This window comes from Phaethon aethereus (genome assembly GCF_964289735.1).
Source record: "Phaethon aethereus genome assembly, chromosome: 2".
Taxonomy (NCBI): Eukaryota; Metazoa; Chordata; class Aves; order Phaethontiformes; family Phaethontidae; genus Phaethon; species Phaethon aethereus.
Window position 1 is genome coordinate 5,965,067 of NC_138582.1, and position 5,541 is coordinate 5,970,607.

Below are 5,541 nucleotides of genomic sequence, written 5' to 3' on the forward strand. Positions count from 1 at the left end.
GGAAATCTAGTGACAAAAAAAGATGTAGAAAAGGCCAAGATACTCAGTGCCTTTCTGTAACCTTTATTTTACTGGTGAGGACTGTCTTCAGGCCTCCAGTATCCTGACCCTACTTGCAGAGTCACAGAATCACAGAATCACAGAATCACTAGGTTGGAAAGGACCTTCAAGATCATCAAGTCCAACCATTAATCCAGCACCACCATGTTCCCTAAACCATGTCTTGAAGCACCGCATCCACATGTTTTTTGAACACTTCCAGAGATGGCGACTCCACCACCTCCCTGGGCAGCCTGTTCCAATGCCTGACCACCCTTTCAGTGAAGAATTTTTTCCTAATATCCAATCTAAACCTCCCCTGGCGCAACTTGAGGCCATTTCCTCTCGTCCTATCACTAGTTACTTGGGAGAAGAGGCCAACACCCACCTCACCACAACCCCCTTTCAGGTAGTTGTAGAGAGCGTTAAGGTCTCCTCTCAGCCTCCTCTTCTCCAGACTGAACAACCCCAGTTCCCTCAGCCGCTCCTCATACGACTTGTGCTCCAGACCCCTCACCAGCTCCATTGCCTTTCTCTGGACACGCTCAAACACCTCAATGTCCTTCTTGTAGTGAGGGGCCCAACACTGAACACTGTATTCAAGGTGCAGCCTCACCAGTGCCGAGTACAGGGGCACAATCACTTCCCTACTCCTGCGGGCCACACAGGATACAGGCCAGGATGCTGTTGGCCTTCTTGGCCACCTGGGCACACTGCTGGCTCATGTTCAGCCGGCTGTCAGCCAGCACCCCCAGGCCCCTTTCCGCCGGGTAGCTCTCCAGCCACTCCTCCCCAAGCCTGTAGTGTTGCATGGGGTTGTTGTGGCCAAAGTGCAGGACCCAGCACTTGGCTGTGTTGAACCTCATACAGGTGACCTCAGCCCATCGATCCAGCCTGTCCAGTGCCCTGTGCAGAGCCCTCCTACCCTCCAGCAGATCAACACTCCCACCCAGCTTGGTGTCATCTGCAAACTTACTGAGGGAGCACTCGATTCCCTCATCCAGATCATCGATAAAGATATTGAACAAGACCGGCCCCAGAACCTTGTGACCGGCTGCCAGCCGGATTTAACGCCGTTCACCACAACTCTCTGGGTTCGGCCATCCAGCCAGTTCCTCACACAGCGAAGAGTAAACCTGTCTAAGCCACGAGTCGCCAGTTTCTCCAGGAGAATGCTGTGGGAGATGCTGTCAAAGGCTTTACTAAAGTCCAGGTAGACAACGTCCACAGCCTTTCCCTCATCCACTAGGCAGGTCACCTGGTCATAGAAGGAGATCAGGTTGGTCAAGCAGGACCTGCCTTTCATGAACCCATGCTGGCTGGGCCTGATCCCTTGGTTGTCCTGCAGATGCCCCGTGAGCACTCTCAAGATCAACCGCTCCATAATCTTCCCCAGTACTGAGGCCAGGCTGACAGGCCTGTAGTTCCTGGGATCCTCCTTCCGGCCTTTCTTGTAGATGGGTGTCACACTGGCAAGCCTCTGGTCTTCTGGGACCTCCCCTGTTAACCAGGACTGCTGATAAATGATGGAGAGTGGCTTGGCAAGCTCCTTCACCAGCTCTCTGAGTACTCTCGGGTGGATCCCATCAGGTCCCATAGACTTGTGGGTTTCCAGGTGGTTTAACATGTCCTCAACTGCTTCCTCCTGGATTATGGGTGGGTTATTGTGCTCTCCATCCCCATCTTCCAGCTCAGGGGGCTGAATACCCTGCGGATACCTGGACTGGCTATTAAAGACTGAGGCAAAGAAGGCATTAAGTACCTCAGCCTTGTCCTTGTCCTTGGAGACAATGTTCCCCGCCATATCCAGTAAGGGATGGAGATTCTCCTTGCCTCTCTTTTTGTTGTTAATATATTTGTAAAAACATTTTCCGTTATCCTTTACGACTGTGGCCAGACTGAGCTCTAGCTGGGCTTTTGCCTTTCTAATTTTGTCCCTGCTTGACCTAACGAGATCCTTGTACTCTTCGTGAGTTGCCTGCCCCTTCTTCCAGAGGTGATAAACTCTCCTCTTTTCCCTGAGTCCCAGCAAAATCTCCCTGTTCAGCCAGGCCGGTCGCCTTCCCCGCCAGCTCTTCTTACGGCACATGGGGACCGCCTGCTCCTGCGCCTTTAAGATTTCCTTCTTGAAGACTGTCCAGCCTTCCTGGACCCCTTTGCCCTTCAGGATGGCCCCCCAAAGGACTCTCTCAACCAGTGACCTGAACAGGCCAAAGTCTGCCCTCCGGAAGTCCATGGTAGCAGTTTTGCTGACCCCTCTCCTTACTTCACTCACAACTGAGAATTCTATCATGTCGTGGTCGCTAAGCCCAAGACAGCCTCCGACCACCACATCTCTCACCAGTCCTTCTCTGTTTGTAAACAGCAGGTCCAGCAAGGCACCTCCCCTGGTGGGCTCACTCACCAGCTGCATCAGGATGTTATCCTCCACACACTCCAGGAATCTCCCAGATTCCCAGAGTCAGTGAGAGCAAAACATTACCCACTGGCATTTAGGGCAGTTGAACGTCAGGGCTGACTTCATCCAATGCAGTTTATGGCTACAGAAAACTCAGACTGAAGTTCAACCCTTTAGGCAATCCAGGATTCCATGAATGCCCCATAGTTTTAGTTCCCATATCCATTATAATTCATGCAGCAACTGAACTAAATCCTGCACAGGATGTTCTTAAGCTGTCTTTGTGTAAACTAGTGTAAAAGTTCAAAAAGGCATTGCTTTTCCTAGCTCCATTTTGGTCCTTCTACCCAAACCTGCTTTTCTAAGACAATTTCGTCATTCAGGAAGGGGTATCTCTTTAGAAATCTATACGTGCTTCTGTTCCTCATTAGACAAAGACTTTATACTCAAGTCTTTTCACCCTCTGCCTCTGAACTTGTTAAAGTTTCCTATTATTGCCATTACCATGTCTTAGCCATTCCTGCTTTTGGCTTACTTTCTTATGTCACCTTGACCTGATAGACATCTGTTGAAATATCAATATCTAAATCTTAGCTGTTTGTCTAGGTTCCTTTTATTGCATCTGGGGAAAATAAGCCCTTCTAGTGAGTAGCTCATTTATTTTAGTCATCCTCCTTAGAAAGAGATAAAATCAATCTGGTTATGGATTTTTCTTTCTTTTTCTCCATGAACTGGAAAAAGGGGACCCATCCTAAGAAGCTCAACTATAAACCCACATACAATGTTAGGTAGACACCTACAATCTAAACTTAAATGAGATAAATCCCAGCCAAAGCTCTGCAATGTCTTAGGAAATAGCTTAGTGAAACAGTACCTTAAATTAATTTTTAAAGTCCAGAAGGGCACAGATGTAATTTGATTTAAGTTCTAACATTTCTGTCTGAGTGGGTATCTCTTTTCCATTTCTACAATTTTTCCATGTCCTTTCTCCTCCACCCAGGTTTCCAATTTTTCATTTGCTATTGTTTTCATGGTAACTGCTGTATGTCCCACCATCTGATCCTGACTCTCTCATTTTCAGTAGTCTCTGTTTTCAGGGAAGTACTGCTTTCCTGATGTCATCACATAGCCCTTGGCCATCTGCCTGAACAGAGCAGATGGATATAGATATAGTATCATAAAAGACCTATACCTAAAGATCAATACGCTGTTCCTGAGATAACAATTCAGCCTACAAGGTTTTCATCAGTTTTGGAAGTAACGGAAACTTTGAAAATTTTTGAGTCCTTATCCATTTGAAAATATCCTCCCTCCAACTATCAGATAAAATCTTTGTACCTACTATTGCCTACCCAGTAGCTATCTCTTCTTTTAAGGTACAAATTCAGGATATTACATATGAAAAGGTAAGGAAAGGCAATTAAGTCAATTTTTAGGTTTCAGGTCTCTCTGAGACAGCTTGGTATCACACTTCTTCCTACAGTTAATTATGAAAATTTGAGATATGAATAAATGAGAAAGTTAGGAAGACCTTAGTTTGATGTTGTTCCATGTTTCACCTATGTGATTCCTTATACTCCTTTATTCCTTTCATGGCCCTCTCCCTTTCTGCTTTCTGCTTTCCTGCAACAGAGTGAGCACTGCTCTTTCTGAGACGTGTGGGAAGAATGAAAAGGAAGAGAGCAGAGTGGAGGGCATGGGGTGGGGTGGGGTGTGAGTTGAGATGGTTCAAAACCCTTCCAGTCAATGTCAGGTTTATTGACCTGACACTGTCCCCAGCTTGCCTTAAGCACAGACAGGTAGACCCAGCTGTTGTGCAGGAGTAACTGGTAGTGACATTTCTTATCAGCTACTAAGTGATAGGTCTCCTGTGTCTGTCAGTTGCCTGTCATGAGAGCTGTGTATGGGCTGTAGAGCACAACTTTTGGTTTCTTACCCTTTCTATGCAAGTCACAGTGGTGATGAGAGCCCTTCCTGGTAGAAAATGGGTGTTGTTCACATGCTTTCTTTGGCAACAGTCTTTCCCCTGTTTAATTTAGAGCTTTCAGACCCTTATTTGCTGTTCTTCTTTAAAGTGTCATCTTCATCAGCTTCCTCTTTTCCATCTTACTCGCAGCCCTGGAAGTAGCAACACCAAGAAAAGTAACAAGGCAGAACTTTGCTGCAGGTTTCCCACTGCCATGATCATGGCAAGATCACAGAAAGTTTCACAGGCAGCGATTTCCTGGGTGTTGCATTCAGAATTGAGAGGAGTAAAGTGTGTTTTAGCTCAGTCTTGGACTCAGGATCTCTGGCACTGGATAAACTCTGCTTCTGCTTGACTCCCATGTGTTCCCCTTACCTGCTAGCCCCATGTTGATGGTGGCCATGGTGCTGGGCAGAGATGGCTGAGACGTCAAGGATATGCTATCCAACTTGTCTTCACTCAAAGCTGGTGCTGCATTAAGGCCGTGCTTCTTATGTCTCTTATTTTAAAGGAGTCTGTGTTGGTAGTGAAGACATCCACAATGCAGACCTCTATGGTCAGAGAAGATGAGTCCTCCTCTCCTCGTAGTCCCAGCTCCTTTCATGGGAGAGAGAAGCATTTGGTTTGGAGCCAAAAAAAGACTTGAGGCACTTGCTTTCAAGATTTTCAGTCTCAAATCCTCCATACAACCTCCCCACTCTGCAGACACCTAAACTGGTTAAGGTGTCTAACTTTAGAGTTCTGTTGTTGGGTCTTCCCAGAATTGTCTCTGCCTTAACCGATTTGAGTCATGCAATTATGAGAAAAAAAAGCAGCTACATGGGTTCCAGTCCCACATTGTATTTCAGGTCAGTTCCCAAAATGCTTTGCTGCCATGCTGCAATGTCAACTTACTGTGAATTGCTTTCTATCCTGGGGCCCTGCTGCAAAAAGGAGGCAAACAATGGCCGCCTTCTAGAAATACCTGGTGGGAAAGGGTTGCTTGCAAGTTGCCTACATCCATTCAGCCGTCCGTTTTCTTTCTTGTGTTTTAAAAGAGAAGTGGCAATGCTTGTTCTCAGTAGAGAAGAGCATGGAGATACTCAGCTTGGGTGGATTTCAGGTAGTGGGTACCACACAAGGGACATTGCCTCTTGCA